The following is a 16,356-nucleotide window of genomic DNA, read 5'->3' as shown; positions in this document are numbered from 1 at the left end:
TGGAATGCACTGCCTGAGAGTGTGGTGGAGGCAGATTCAGTGAGTGTTTAGGATCTGGAATGCACTGCCGGAGAGGGTGGTGGAGGCAGATTCAGTGAGTGTTTAGGATCTGGAATGCACTACCTGTGAGTGTGGTGGAGGCAGATTCAGTGAGTGTTTAGGATCTGGAATGCACTGTCTGAGAGTGTGGTGGAGACAGATTCAGTGAGTGTTCAGGATGTGAATGAACTGTCTGAGAGTGTGGTGGAGGCAGATTCAGTGAGTGTTTAGAATCTGGAATGAACTGCCTGAGAGTGTGGTGGAGGCAGATTCAGTGAGTGTTTCGGATCTGGAATGAACTGCCTGAGCGTGTGGTGGAGGCAGATTCAGTGAGTGTTTAGGAAGTGAATGAACTGTCTGAGAGTGTGGTGGAGGCAGATTCAGTGAGTGTTTAGGATCTGGAATGCACTGTCTGAGAGTGTGGTGGAGGCAGATTCAGTGAGTGTTTAGGATATGGAATGAACTGCCTGAGAGTGTGGTGGAGGGAGATTCAGTGAGTGTTTAGGATCTGGAATGCACTGCCTGAGAGTGTGGTGGAGGCAGATTCAGTGTATTTAGGAAGTGAATGAACTGTCTGAGAGTGTGGTGGTGGCAGATTCAGTGAGTGTTTAGGATCTGGAATACACTGCCTGAGAGTGTGGTGGAGGCAGATTCAGTGGATGTTTAGGATCTGGAATGCACTGTCTGAGAGTGTGGTGGAGGCAGAATCAGTGAGTGTTTAGGAAGTGAATGAACTGTCTGAGAGTGTGGTGGAGGCGGATTCAGTGGCTGTTTAGGATCTGGAATGCACTGCCTGAGAGTGTGGTGGAGGCAGATTCAGTGAGTGTTTAGGAAGTGAATGAACTGTCTGAGAGTGTGGTGGAGGCAGATTCAGTGGCTGTTTAGGATCTGGAATGCAATGTCTGAGAGTGTGGTGGAGGCAGATTCAGTGGGTGTTTAGGAACTGGAATGAACTGTCTGAGAGTGTGGTGGAGGCAGATTCAGTGGGTGCTTAGGATCTGGAATGCACTGTCTGAGTGTGTGGTGGAGGCAGATTCAGTGAGTGTTTAGGATGTGGAATGCACTGTCTGAGAGTGTGGTGGAGGCAGATTCAGTGGGTGTTTAGGATCTGGAATGCACTGTCTGAGAGTGTGGTGGAGGCAGATTCAGTGGGTGTTTAGGATCTGGAATGCACTGTCTGAGAGTGTGGTGGAGGCAGATTCAGCGAGTGTTTAGGATCTGGAATGCACTGTCTGATAGTGTGGTGGAGGCAGATTCAGTGAGTGTTTAGGATCTGGAATGCACTGTCTGAGAGTGTGGTGGAGGCAGATTCAGTGAGTGTTTAGGATCTGGAATGCACTGTCTGAGAGTGTGGTGGAGACAGATTCAGTGAGTGTTTAGGATCTGGAATGCACTGTCTGAGAGTGTGGTGGAGGCAGATTCAGTGAGTGTTTAGGATATGGAATGAACTGCCTGAGAGTGTGGTGGAGGGAGATTCAGTGAGTGTTTAGGATCTGGAATGCACTGCCTGAGAGTGTGGTGGAGGCAGATTCAGTGTATTTAGGAAGTGAATGAACTGTCTGAGAGTGTGGTGGTGGCAGATTCAGTGAGTGTTTAGGATCTGGAATACACTGCCTGAGAGTGTGGTGGAGGCAGATTCAGTGGATGTTTAGGATCTGGAATGCACTGTCTGAGAGTGTGGTGGAGGCAGATTCAGTGAGTGTTTAGGAAGTGAATGAACTGTCTGAGAGTGTGGTGGAGGCAGATTCAGTGGATGTTTAGGATCTGGAATGCACTGTCTGAGAGTGTGGTGGAGGCAGAATCAGTGAGTGTTTAGGAAGTGAATGAACTGTCTGAGAGTGTGGTGGAGGCGGATTCAGTGGCTGTTTAGGATCTGGAATGCACTGCCTGAGAGTGTGGTGGAGGCAGATTCAGTGAGTGTTTAGGAAGTGAATGAACTGTCTGAGAGTGTGGTGGAGGCAGATTCAGCGAGTGTTTAGGATCTGGAATGCACTGTCTGATAGTGTGGTGGAGGCAGATTCAGTGAGTGTTTAGGATCTGGAATGAACTGTCTGAGAGTGTGGTGGAGGCAGATTCAGCGAGTGTTTAGGATCTGGAATGCACTGTCTGAGAGTGTGGTGGAGGCAGATTCAGTGGGTGCTTAGGATCTGGAATGCACTGTCTGAGTGTGTGGTGGAGGCAGATTCAGTGAGTGTTTAGGATGTGGAATGCACTGTCTGAGAGTGTGGTGGAGGCAGATTCAGTGGGTGTTTAGGATCTGGAATGCACTGTCTGAGAGTGTGGTGGAGGCAGATTCAGCGAGTGTTTAGGATCTGGAATGCACTGTCTGATAGTGTGGTGGAGGCAGATTCAGTGAGTGTTTAGGATCTGGAATGCACTGTCTGAGAGTGTGGTGGAGGCAGATTCAGTGAGTGTTTAGGATCTGGAATGCACTGTCTGAGAGTGTGGTGGAGACAGATTCAGTGAGTGTTTAGGATCTGGAATGCACTGTCTGAGAGTGTGGTGGAGACAGATTCAGTGAGTGTTTAGGATGTGAATGAACTGTCTGAGAGTGTGGTGGAGGCAGATTCAGTGAGTGTTTAGGATATGGAATGCACTGCCGGAGAGTGTGGTGGAGGCAGAATCAGTGGGTGTTTAGGATCTGGAATGCACTGCCTGAGAGTGTTGTGGAGGCAGATTCAGTGACTGTTTATGATCTGGAATGCACTGTCTGAGAGTGTGGTGGAGGCAGATTCAGTGAGTGTTCAGGATATGGAATGCACTGCCGGAGAGTGTGGTGGAGGCAGATTCAGTGGGTGTTTAGGATCTGGAATGCATTGCCTGAGAGTGTGGTGGAGACAGATTCAGTGAGTGTTTAGGATCTGGAATGCACTGTCTGAGAGTGTGGTGGAGGCAGATTCAGTGAGTATTTGGGATCTGGAATGCACTCTCTGAGAGTGTGGTGGAGGCAGATTCACTGAGTGTTTAGGATCTGGAATGCACTGTCTGAGAGTGTGGTGGAGGCAGATTCTGTGAGTGTTTAGGAAGTGAATGAACTGTCTAAGAGTGTGGTGGAGGCAGATTCAGTGAGTGTTTAGGAAGTGAATGAACTGTCTGAGAGTGTGGTGGAGGCAGATTCAGTGAGTGTTTAGGAAGTGAATGAACTGCCTGAGAGTGTGGTGGAGGCAGATTCAGTGGGTGTTTAGGATCTGGAATGCACTGTCTGAGAGTGTGATGGAGGCAGATTCAGTGATTGTTTAGAATCTGGAATGCACTGTCTGAGAGTGTGGTGGAGGCAGATTCAGTGAGTGTTTAGGATCTGGAATGCACTGTCTGAGAGTGTGGTGGAGGCAGATTCAGTGAGTGTTTAGGATCTGGAATGCACTGTCTGAGTGTGTGGTGGAGGCAGATTCAGAGAGTGTTTAGGATCTGGAATGAACTGCCTGAGAGTGTGGTGGAGGCAGATTCAGTGAGTGTTTAGGAAGTGAATGAACTGTCTGAGAGTGTGGTGGAGGCAGATTCAGTGTGTTTAGCAAGTGAATGAACTGTCTGAGAGTGTGGTGGAGGCAGATTCAGTGAGTGTTTAGGATCTGGAATGAACTGTCTGAGAGTGTGGTGGAGGCTGATTCAGTGAGTGTTTAGGATCTGGAATGCACTGTCTGAGAGTGTGGTGGAGGCAGATTCAGTGAGTGTTTCGGAAGTGAATGAACTGTCTGAGAGTGTGGTGGAGGCAGATTCAGTGAGTGTTTAGGATCTGGAATGAACTGCCTGAGAGTGTGGTGGAGGCAGATTCAGTGGGTGTTTAGGATCTGGAATGAACTGCCTGAGGGTGTGGTGGAGGCAGATTCAGTGAGTGTTTAGGATCTGGAATGCACTGTCTGAGAGTGTGGTGGAGGCAGATTCAGTGAGTGTTTAGGATCTGGAATGCACTGTCTGAGAGTGTGGTGGAGGCAGATTCAGTGAGTGTTTAGGATCTGGAATGCACTGCCTGAGAGTGTGGTGGAGGCAGATTCAGTGTATTTAGGAAGTGAATGAACTGTCTGAGAGTGTGGTGGTGGCAGATTCAGTGAGTGTTTAGGATCTGGAATACACTGCCTGAGAGTGTGGTGGAGGCAGATTCAGTGGATGTTTAGGATCTGGAATGCACTGTCTGAGAGTGTGGTGGAGGCAGAATCAGTGAGTGTTTAGGAAGTGAATGAACTGTCTGAGAGTGTGGTGGAGGCGGATTCAGTGGCTGTTTAGGATCTGGAATGCACTGCCTGAGAGTGTGGTGGAGGCAGATTCAGTGATTGTTTAGGAAGTGAATGAACTGTCTGAGAGTGTGGTGGAGGCAGATTCAGTGAGTGTTTAGGATCTGGAATGCACTGCCTGAGAGTGTGGTGGAGGCAGATTCAGTGAGTGTTTAGGAAGTGAATGAACTGTCTGAGAGTGTGGTGGAGGCGGATTCAGTGGCTGTTTAGGATCTGGAATGCACTGTCTGAGAGTGTGGTGGAGGCAGATTCAGTGGGTGTTTAGGATCTGGAATGCACTGTCTGAGAGTGTGGTGGAGGCAGATTCAGTGAGTGTTTAGGATCTGGAATGCACTGTCTGAGAGTGTGGTGGAGGCAGATTCAGTGAGTGTTTAGAATCTGGAATGCACTGTCTGAGAGTGTGGTGGAGGCAGATTCAGTGGGTTTTTAGGATCTGGAATGCACTGTCTGAGAGTGTGGTGGAGGCAGATTCAGTGAGTGTTTAGGATCTGGAATGCACTGTCTGAGAGTGTGGTGGAGGCAGATTCAGTGAGTGTTTAGGATCTGGAATGCACTGTCTGATAGTATGGTGGAGGCAGATTCAGTGAGTGTTTTGGAAGTGAATGAACTGTCTGAGAGTGTGGTGGAGGCAGATTCAGTGGCTGTTTAGGATCTGGAATGCAATGTCTGAGAGTGTGGTGGAGGCAGATTCAGTGGGTGTTTAGGATCTGGAATGAACTGTCTGAGAGTGTGGTGGAGGCAGATTCAGTGGGTGTTTAGGATCTGGAATGCACTGTCTGAGAGTGTGGTGGAGGCAGATTCAGTGGGTGCTTAGGATCTGGAATGCACTGTCTGAGAGTGTGGTGGAGGCAGATTCAGTGAGTGTTTAGGATGTGGAATGCACTCTCTGAGAGTGTGGTGGAGGCAGATTCAGCGAGTTTTTAGGATCTGGAATGCACTGTCTGATAGTGTGGTGGAGGCAGATTCAGTGAGTGTTTAGGATCTGGAATGCACTGTCTGAGAGTGTGGTGGAGGCAGATTCAGTGAGTGTTTAGGATCTGGAATGCACTGCCTGAGAGTGTGGTGGAGGCAGATTCAGTGAGTGTTTAGGATCTGGAATGCACTGTCTGAGAGTGTGGTGGAGACAGATTCAGTGAGTGTTTAGGATGTGAATGAACTGTCTGAGAGTGTGGTGGAGGCAGATTCAGTGAATGTTTAGGATATGGAATGCACTGCCGGAGAGTGTGGTGGAGGCAGATTCAGTGGGTGTTTAGGATCTGGAATGCACTGCCTGAGAGTGTGGTGGAGGCAGATTCAGTGAGTGTTTACGATCTGGAATGCACTGTCTGAGAGTGTTGTGGAGGCAGATTCAGTGACTGTTTATGATCTGGAATGCACTGTCTGAGAGTGTGGTGGAGGCAGATTCAGTGGGTGTTTAGGATCTGGAATGCACTGCCTGAGAGTGTGGTGGAGGCAGATTCAGTGAGTGTTTAGGATCTGGAATGCACTGCCGGAGAGGGTGGTGGAGGCAGATTCAGTGAGTGTTTAGGATCTGGAATGCACTACCTGTGAGTGTGGTGGAGGCAGATTCAGTGAGTGTTTAGGATCTGGAATGCACTGTCTGAGAGTGTGGTGGAGACAGATTCAGTGAGTGTTCAGGATGTGAATGAACTGTCTGAGAGTGTGGTGGAGGCAGATTCAGTGAGTGTTTAGAATCTGGAATGAACTGCCTGAGAGTGTGGTGGAGGCAGATTCAGTGAGTGTTTCGGATCTGGAATGAACTGCCTGAGCGTGTGGTGGAGGCAGATTCAGTGAGTGTTTAGGAAGTGAATGAACTGTCTGAGAGTGTGGTGGAGGCAGATTCAGTGAGTGTTTAGGATCTGGAATGCACTGTCTGAGAGTGTGGTGGAGGCAGATTCAGTGAGTGTTTAGGATATGGAATGAACTGCCTGAGAGTGTGGTGGAGGGAGATTCAGTGAGTGTTTAGGATCTGGAATGCACTGCCTGAGAGTGTGGTGGAGGCAGATTCAGTGTATTTAGGAAGTGAATGAACTGTCTGAGAGTGTGGTGGTGGCAGATTCAGTGAGTGTTTAGGATCTGGAATACACTGCCTGAGAGTGTGGTGGAGGCAGATTCAGTGGATGTTTAGGATCTGGAATGCACTGTCTGAGAGTGTGGTGGAGGCAGAATCAGTGAGTGTTTAGGAAGTGAATGAACTGTCTGAGAGTGTGGTGGAGGCGGATTCAGTGGCTGTTTAGGATCTGGAATGCACTGCCTGAGAGTGTGGTGGAGCCAGATTCAGTGAGTGTTTAGGATCTGGAATGCACTGCCTGAGAGTGTGGTGGAGGCAGATTCAGTGTATTTAGGAAGTGAATGAACTGTCTGAGAGTGTGGTGGTGGCAGATTCAGTGAGTGTTTAGGATCTGGAATACACTGCCTGAGAGTGTGGTGGAGGCAGATTCAGTGGATGTTTAGGATCTGGAATGCACTGTCTGAGAGTGTGGTGGAGGCAGAATCAGTGAGTGTTTAGGAAGTGAATGAACTGTCTGAGAGTGTGGTGGAGGCGGATTCAGTGGCTGTTTAGGATCTGGAATGCACTGCCTGAGAGTGTGGTGGAGGCAGATTCAGTGAGTGTTTAGGATCTGGAATGCACTGCCTGAGAGTGTGGTGGAGGCAGATTCAGTGAGTGTTTAGGATCTGGAATGCACTGCCTGAGAGTGTGGTGGAGGCAGATTCAGTGATTGTTTAGGAAGTGAATGAACTGTCTGAGAGTGTGGTGGAGGCAGATTCAGTGAGTGTTTAGGATCTGGAATGCACTGCCTGAGAGTGTGGTGGAGGCAGATTCAGTGAGTGTTTAGGAAGTGAATGAACTGTCTGAGAGTGTGGTGGAGGCGGATTCAGTGGCTGTTTAGGATCTGGAATGCACTCTCTGAGAGTGTGGTGGAGGCAGATTCAGTGGGTGTTTAGGATCTGGAATGCACTGTCTGAGAGTGTGGTGGAGGCAGATTCAGTGAGTGTTTAGGATCTGGAATGCACTGTCTGAGAGTGTGGTGGAGGCAGATTCAGTGAGTGTTTAGAATCTGGAATGCACTGTCTGAGAGTGTGGTGGAGGCAGATTCAGTGGGTTTTTAGGATCTGGAATGCACTGTCTGAGAGTGTGGTGGAGGCAGATTCAGTGAGTGTTTAGGATCTGGAATGCACTGTCTGAGAGTGTGGTGGAGGCAGATTCAGTGAGTGTTTAGGATCTGGAATGCACTGTCTGATAGTATGGTGGAGGCAGATTCAGTGAGTGTTTTGGAAGTGAATGAACTGTCTGAGAGTGTGGTGGAGGCAGATTCAGTGGCTGTTTAGGATCTGGAATGCAATGTCTGAGAGTGTGGTGGAGGCAGATTCAGTGGGTGTTTAGGATCTGGAATGAACTGTCTGAGAGTGTGGTGGAGGCAGATTCAGTGGGTGTTTAGGATCTGGAATGCACTGTCTGAGAGTGTGGTGGAGGCAGATTCAGTGGGTGCTTAGGATCTGGAATGCACTGTCTGAGAGTGTGGTGGAGGCAGATTCAGTGAGTGTTTAGGATGTGGAATGCACTCTCTGAGAGTGTGGTGGAGGCAGATTCAGCGAGTTTTTAGGATCTGGAATGCACTGTCTGATAGTGTGGTGGAGGCAGATTCAGTGAGTGTTTAGGATCTGGAATGCACTGTCTGAGAGTGTGGTGGAGGCAGATTCAGTGAGTGTTTAGGATCTGGAATGCACTGCCTGAGAGTGTGGTGGAGGCAGATTCAGTGAGTGTTTAGGATCTGGAATGCACTGTCTGAGAGTGTGGTGGAGACAGATTCAGTGAGTGTTTAGGATGTGAATGAACTGTCTGAGAGTGTGGTGGAGGCAGATTCAGTGAATGTTTAGGATATGGAATGCACTGCCGGAGAGTGTGGTGGAGGCAGATTCAGTGGGTGTTTAGGATCTGGAATGCACTGCCTGAGAGTGTGGTGGAGGCAGATTCAGTGAGTGTTTACGATCTGGAATGCACTGTCTGAGAGTGTTGTGGAGGCAGATTCAGTGACTGTTTATGATCTGGAATGCACTACCTGTGAGTGTGGTGGAGGCAGATTCAGTGAGTGTTTAGGATCTGGAATGCACTGCCTGAGAGTGTGGTGGAGGCAGATTCAGTGGGTGTTTAGGATCTGGAATGCACTGCCTGAGAGTGTGGTGGAGGCAGATTCAGTGAGTGTTTAGGATCTGGAATGCACTGCCGGAGAGGGTGGTGGAGGCAGATTCAGTGAGTGTTTAGGATCTGGAATGCACTACCTGTGAGTGTGGTGGAGGCAGATTCAGTGAGTGTTTAGGATCTGGAATGCACTGTCTGAGAGTGTGGTGGAGACAGATTCAGTGAGTGTTCAGGATGTGAATGAACTGTCTGAGAGTGTGGTGGAGGCAGATTCAGTGAGTGTTTAGAATCTGGAATGAACTGCCTGAGAGTGTGGTGGAGGCAGATTCAGTGAGTGTTTCGGATCTGGAATGAACTGCCTGAGCGTGTGGTGGAGGCAGATTCAGTGAGTGTTTAGGAAGTGAATGAACTGTCTGAGAGTGTGGTGGAGGCAGATTCAGTGAGTGTTTAGGATCTGGAATGCACTGTCTGAGAGTGTGGTGGAGGCAGATTCAGTGAGTGTTTAGGATATGGAATGAACTGCCTGAGAGTGTGGTGGAGGGAGATTCAGTGAGTGTTTAGGATCTGGAATGCACTGCCTGAGAGTGTGGTGGAGGCAGATTCAGTGTATTTAGGAAGTGAATGAACTGTCTGAGAGTGTGGTGGTGGCAGATTCAGTGAGTGTTTAGGATCTGGAATACACTGCCTGAGAGTGTGGTGGAGGCAGATTCAGTGGATGTTTAGGATCTGGAATGCACTGTCTGAGAGTGTGGTGGAGGCAGAATCAGTGAGTGTTTAGGAAGTGAATGAACTGTCTGAGAGTGTGGTGGAGGCGGATTCAGTGGCTGTTTAGGATCTGGAATGCACTGCCTGAGAGTGTGGTGGAGGCAGATTCAGTGAGTGTTTAGGAAGTGAATGAACTGTCTGAGAGTGTGGTGGAGGCAGATTCACTGAGTGTTTAGGATCTGGAATGCACTGCCTGAGAGTGTGGTGGAGGCAGATTCAGTGAGTGTTTAGGAAGTGAATGAACTGTCTGAGAGTGTGGTGGAGGCGGATTCAGTGGCTGTTTAGGATCTGGAATGCACTGCCTGAGAGTGTGGTGGAGGCAGATTCAGTGGGTTTTTAGGATCTGGAATGCACTGTCTGAGAGTCTGGTGGAGGCAGATTCAGTGAGTGTTTAGGATCTGGAATGCACTGTCTGAGAGTGTGGTGGAGGCAGATTCAGTGAGTGTTTAGGATCTGGAATGCACTGTCTGAGAGTGTGGTGGAGGCAGATTCAGTGAGTGTTCAGGATCTGGATGAACTGCCTGAGAGTGTAGTGGAGACAGATTCAGTGAGTGTTTAGGATCTGGAATGCACTGTCTGAGAGTGTGGTGGAGGCAGATTCAGTGAGTGTTTAGGATCTGGAATGCACTGTCTGATAGTATGGTGGAGGCAGATTCAGTGAGTGTTTTGGAAGTGAATGAACTGTCTGAGAGTGTGGTGGAGGCAGATTCAGTGGCTGTTTAGGATCTGGAATGCAATGTCTGAGAGTGTGGTGGAGGCAGATTCAGTGGGTGCTTAGGATCTGGAATGCACTGTCTGAGAGTGTGGTGGAGGCAGATTCAGTGAGTGTTTAGGATGTGGAATGCACTGTCTGAGAGTGTGGTGGAGGCAGATTCAGTGAGTGTTTAGGATCTGGAATGCACTGTCTGAGAGTGTGGTGGAGACAGATTCAGTGAGTGTTTAGGTTCTGGAATGCACTGTCTGAGAGTGTGGTGGAGGCAGATTCAGTGAGTGTTTAGGAAGTGAATGAACTGTCTGAGAGTGTGGTGGAGGCAGATTCAGTGGGTGCTTAGGATCTGGAATGCACTGTCTGAGAGTGTGGTGGAGGCAGATTCAGTGAATGTTTAGGATGTGGAATGCACTGTCTGAGAGTGTGGTGGAGGCAGATTCAGTGGGTGTTTAGGATCTGGAATGCACTGTCTGAGAGTGTGGTGGAGGCAGATTCAGTGAGTGTTTAGGATCTGGAATGCACTGCCTGAGAGTGTGGTGGAGGCAGATTCAGTGAGTGTTTAGGATCTGGAATGCACTGTCTGAGAGTGTGGTGGAGACAGATTCAGTGAGTGTTTAGGATGTGAATGAACTGTCTGAGAGTGTGGTGGAGGCAGATTCAGTGAATGTTTAGGATATGGAATGCACTGCCGGAGAGTGTGGTGGAGGCAGATTCAGTGGGTGTTTAGGATCTGGAATGCACTGCCTGAGAGTGTGGTGGAGGCAGATTCAGTGAGTGTTTACGATCTGGAATGCACTGTCTGAGAGTGTTGTGGAGGCAGATTCAGTGACTGTTTATGATCTGGAATGCACTGTCTGAGAGTGTGGTGGAGGCAGATTCAGTGGGTGTTTAGGATCTGGAATGCACTGCCTGAGAGTGTGGTGGAGGCAGATTCAGTGAGTGTTTAGGATCTGGAATGCACTGCCGGAGAGGGTGGTGGAGGCAGATTCAGTGAGTGTTTAGGATCTGGAATGCACTACCTGTGAGTGTGGTGGAGGCAGATTCAGTGAGTGTTTAGGATCTGGAATGCACTGTCTGAGAGTGTGGTGGAGACAGATTCAGTGAGTGTTCAGGATGTGAATGAACTGTCTGAGAGTGTGGTGGAGGCAGATTCAGTGAGTGTTTAGAATCTGGAATGAACTGCCTGAGAGTGTGGTGGAGGCAGATTCAGTGAGTGTTTCGGATCTGGAATGAACTGCATGAGCGTGTGGTGGAGGCAGATTCAGTGAGTGTTTAGGATCTGGAATGCACTGTCTGAGAGTGTGGTGGAGGCAGATTCAGTGAGTGTTTAGGATATGGAATGAACTGCCTGAGAGTGTGGTGGAGGGAGATTCAGTGAGTGTTTAGGATCTGGAATGCACTGCCTGAGAGTGTGGTGGAGGCAGATTCAGTGTATTTAGGAAGTGAATGAACTGTCTGAGAGTGTGGTGGTGGCAGATTCAGTGAGTGTTTAGGATCTGGAATACACTGCCTGAGAGTGTGGTGGAGGCAGATTCAGTGGATGTTTAGGATCTGGAATGCACTGTCTGAGAGTGTGGTGGAGGCAGAATCAGTGAGTGTTTAGGAAGTGAATGAACTGTCTGAGAGTGTGGTGGAGGCGGATTCAGTGGCTGTTTAGGATCTGGAATGCACTGCCTGAGAGTGTGGTGGAGGCAGATTCAGTGAGTGTTTAGGAAGTGAATGAACTGTCTGAGAGTGTGGTGGAGGCAGATTCAGTGGCTGTTTAGGATCTGGAATGCAATGTCTGAGAGTGTGGTGGAGGCAGATTCAGTGGGTGTTTAGGATCTGGAATGAACTGTCTGAGAGTGTGGTGGAGGCAGATTCAGTGGGTGTTTAGGAACTGGAATGAACTGTCTGAGAGTGTGGTGGAGGCAGATTCAGTGGGTGCTTAGGATCTGGAATGCACTGTCTGAGTGTGTGGTGGAGGCAGATTCAGTGAGTGTTTAGGATGTGGAATGCACTGTCTGAGAGTGTGGTGGAGGCAGATTCAGCGAGTGTTTAGGATCTGGAATGCACTGTCTGATAGTGTGGTGGAGGCAGATTCAGTGAGTGTTTAGGATCTGGAATGCACTGTCTGAGAGTGTGGTGGAGGCAGATTCAGTGAGTGTTTAGGATCTGGAATGCACTGTCTGAGAGTGTGGTGGAGACAGATTCAGTGAGTGTTTAGGATCTGGAATGCACTGTCTGAGAGTGTGGTGGAGACAGATTCAGTGAGTGTTTAGGATGTGAATGAACTGTCTGAGAGTGTGGTGGAGGCAGATTCAGTGAGTGTTTAGGATATGGAATGCACTGCCGGAGAGTGTGGTGGAGGCAGAATCAGTGGGTGTTTAGGATCTGGAATGCACTGCCTGAGAGTGTTGTGGAGGCAGATTCAGTGACTGTTTATGATCTGGAATGCACTGTCTGAGAGTGTGGTGGAGGCAGATTCAGTGAGTGTTCAGGATATGGAATGCACTGCCGGAGAGTGTGGTGGAGGCAGATTCAGTGGGTGTTTAGGATCTGGAATGCATTGCCTGAGAGTGTGGTGGAGACAGATTCAGTGAGTGTTTAGGATCTGGAATGCACTGTCTGAGAGTGTGGTGGAGGCAGATTCAGTGAGTATTTGGGATCTGGAATGCACTCTCTGAGAGTGTGGTGGAGGCAGATTCACTGAGTGTTTAGGATCTGGAATGCACTGTCTGAGAGTGTGGTGGAGGCAGATTCTGTGAGTGTTTAGGAAGTGAATGAACTGTCTAAGAGTGTGGTGGAGGCAGATTCAGTGAGTGTTTTGGAAGTGAATGAACTGTCTGAGAGTGTGGTGGAGGCAGATTCAGTGGCTGTTTAGGATCTGGAATGCAATGTCTGAGAGTGTGGTGGAGGCAGATTCAGTGGGTGTTTAGGATCTGGAATGAACTGTCTGAGAGTGTGGTGGAGGCAGATTCAGTGGGTGTTTAGGATCTGGAATGCACTGTCTGAGAGTGTGGTGGAGGCAGATTCAGTGGGTGCTTAGGATCTGGAATGCACTGTCTGAGAGTGTGGTGGAGGCAGATTCAGTGAGTGTTTAGGATGTGGAATGCACTCTCTGAGAGTGTGGTGGAGGCAGATTCAGCGAGTTTTTAGGATCTGGAATGCACTGTCTGATAGTGTGGTGGAGGCAGATTCAGTGAGTGTTTAGGATCTGGAATGCACTGTCTGAGAGTGTGGTGGAGGCAGATTCAGTGAGTGTTTAGGATCTGGAATGCACTGCCTGAGAGTGTGGTGGAGGCAGATTCAGTGAGTGTTTAGGATCTGGAATGCACTGTCTGAGAGTGTGGTGGAGACAGATTCAGTGAGTGTTTAGGATGTGAATGAACTGTCTGAGAGTGTGGTGGAGGCAGATTCAGTGAATGTTTAGGATATGGAATGCACTGCCGGAGAGTGTGGTGGAGGCAGATTCAGTGGGTGTTTAGGATCTGGAATGCACTGCCTGAGAGTGTGGTGGAGGCAGATTCAGTGAGTGTTTACGATCTGGAATGCACTGTCTGAGAGTGTTGTGGAGGCAGATTCAGTGACTGTTTATGATCTGGAATGCACTGTCTGAGAGTGTGGTGGAGGCAGATTCAGTGGGTGTTTAGGATCTGGAATGCACTGCCTGAGAGTGTGGTGGAGGCAGATTCAGTGAGTGTTTAGGATCTGGAATGCACTGCCGGAGAGGGTGGTGGAGGCAGATTCAGTGAGTGTTTAGGATCTGGAATGCACTACCTGTGAGTGTGGTGGAGGCAGATTCAGTGAGTGTTTAGGATCTGGAATGCACTGTCTGAGAGTGTGGTGGAGACAGATTCAGTGAGTGTTCAGGATGTGAATGAACTGTCTGAGAGTGTGGTGGAGGCAGATTCAGTGAGTGTTTAGAATCTGGAATGAACTGCCTGAGAGTGTGGTGGAGGCAGATTCAGTGAGTGTTTCGGATCTGGAATGAACTGCCTGAGCGTGTGGTGGAGGCAGATTCAGTGAGTGTTTAGGAAGTGAATGAACTGTCTGAGAGTGTGGTGGAGGCAGATTCAGTGAGTGTTTAGGATCTGGAATGCACTGTCTGAGAGTGTGGTGGAGGCAGATTCAGTGAGTGTTTAGGATATGGAATGAACTGCCTGAGAGTGTGGTGGAGGGAGATTCAGTGAGTGTTTAGGATCTGGAATGCACTGCCTGAGAGTGTGGTGGAGGCAGATTCAGTGTATTTAGGAAGTGAATGAACTGTCTGAGAGTGTGGTGGTGGCAGATTCAGTGAGTGTTTAGGATCTGGAATACACTGCCTGAGAGTGTGGTGGAGGCAGATTCAGTGGATGTTTAGCATCTGGAATGCACTGTCTGAGAGTGTGGTGGAGGCAGAATCAGTGAGTGTTTAGGAAGTGAATGAACTGTCTGAGAGTGTGGTGGAGGCGGATTCAGTGGCTGTTTAGGATCTGGAATGCACTGCCTGAGAGTGTGGTGGAGGCAGATTCAGTGAGTGTTTAGGAAGTGAATGAACTGTCTGAGAGTGTGGTGGAGGCAGATTCAGTGAGTGTTTAGGATCTGGAATGCACTGCCTGAGAGTGTGGTGGAGGCAGATTCAGTGAGTGTTTAGGAAGTGAATGAACTGTCTGAGAGTGTGGTGGAGGCGGATTCAGTGGCTGTTTAGGATCTGGAATGCACTGCCTGAGAGTGTGGTGGAGGCAGATTCAGTGGGTTTTTAGGATCTGGAATGCACTGTCTGAGAGTGTGGTGGAGGCAGATTCAGTGAGTGTTTAGGATCTGGAATGCACTGTCTGAGAGTGTGGTGGAGGCAGATTCAGTGAGTGTTTAGGATCTGGAATGCACTGTCTGAGAGTGTGGTGGAGGCAGATTCAGTGAGTGTTCAGGATCTGGAATGAACTGCCTGAGAGTGTAGTGGAGACAGATTCAGTGAGTGTTTAGGATCTGGAATGCACTGTCTGAGAGTGTGGTGGAGGCAGATTCAGTGAGTGTTTAGGATCTGGAATGCACTGTCTGATAGTATGGTGGAGGCAGATTCAGTGAGTGTTTTGGAAGTGAATGAACTGTCTGAGAGTGTGGTGGAGGCAGATTCAGTGGCTGTTTAGGATCTGGAATGCAATGTCTGAGAGTGTGGTGGAGGCAGATTCAGTGGGTGCTTAGGATCTGGAATGCACTGTCTGAGAGTGTGGTGGAGGCAGATTCAGTGAGTGTTTAGGATGTGGAATGCACTGTCTGAGAGTGTGGTGGAGGCAGATTCAGTGAGTGTTTAGGATCTGGAATGCACTGTCTGAGAGTGTGGTGGAGACAGATTCAGTGAGTGTTTAGGATCTGGAATGCACTGTCTGAGAGTGTGGTGGAGGCAGATTCAGTGAGTGTTTAGGAAGTGAATGAACTGTCTGAGAGTGTGGTGGAGGCAGATTCAGTGGGTGCTTAGGATCTGGAATGCACTGTCTGAGAGTGTGGTGGAGGCAGATTCAGTGAATGTTTAGGATGTGGAATGCACTGTCTGAGAGTGTGGTGGAGGCAGATTCAGTGGGTGTTTAGGATCTGGAATGCACTGTCTGAGAGTGTGGTGGAGGCAGATTCAGTGAGTGTTTAGGATCTGGAATGCACTGCCTGAGAGTGTGGTGGAGGCAGATTCAGTGAGTGTTTAGGATCTGGAATGCACTGTCTGAGAGTGTGGTGGAGACAGATTCAGTGAGTGTTTAGGATGTGAATGAACTGTCTGAGAGTGTGGTGGAGGCAGATTCAGTGAATGTTTAGGATATGGAATGCACTGCCGGAGAGTGTGGTGGAGGCAGATTCAGTGGGTGTTTAGGATCTGGAATGCACTGCCTGAGAGTGTGGTGGAGGCAGATTCAGTGAGTGTTTACGATCTGGAATGCACTGTCTGAGAGTGTTGTGGAGGCAGATTCAGTGACTGTTTATGATCTGGAATGCACTGTCTGAGAGTGTGGTGGAGGCAGATTCAGTGGGTGTTTAGGATCTGGAATGCACTGCCTGAGAGTGTGGTGGAGGCAGATTCAGTGAGTGTTTAGGATCTGGAATGCACTGCCGGAGAGGGTGGTGGAGGCAGATTCAGTGAGTGTTTAGGATCTGGAATGCACTACCTGTGAGTGTGGTGGAGGCAGATTCAGTGAGTGTTTAGGATCTGGAATGCACTGTCTGAGAGTGTGGTGGAGACAGATTCAGTGAGTGTTCAGGATGTGAATGAACTGTCTGAGAGTGTGGTGGAGGCAGATTCAGTGAGTGTTTAGAATCTGGAATGAACTGCCTGAGAGTGTGGTGGAGGCAGATTCAGTGAGTGTTTCGGATCTGGAATGAACTGCCTGAGCGTGTGGTGGAGGCAGATTCAGTGAGTGTTTAGGAAGTGAATGAACTGTCTGAGAGTGTGGTGGAGGCAGATTCAGTGAGTGTTTAGGATCTGGAATGCACTGTCTGAGAGTGTGGTGGAGGGAGATTCAGTGAGT

The sequence above is a fragment of the Heterodontus francisci genome, chromosome 18 (assembly GCF_036365525.1).
Source record: "Heterodontus francisci isolate sHetFra1 chromosome 18, sHetFra1.hap1, whole genome shotgun sequence".
Lineage (NCBI taxonomy): Eukaryota > Metazoa > Chordata > Chondrichthyes > Heterodontiformes > Heterodontidae > Heterodontus > Heterodontus francisci.
This window is presented reverse-complemented; position numbering follows the sequence as displayed.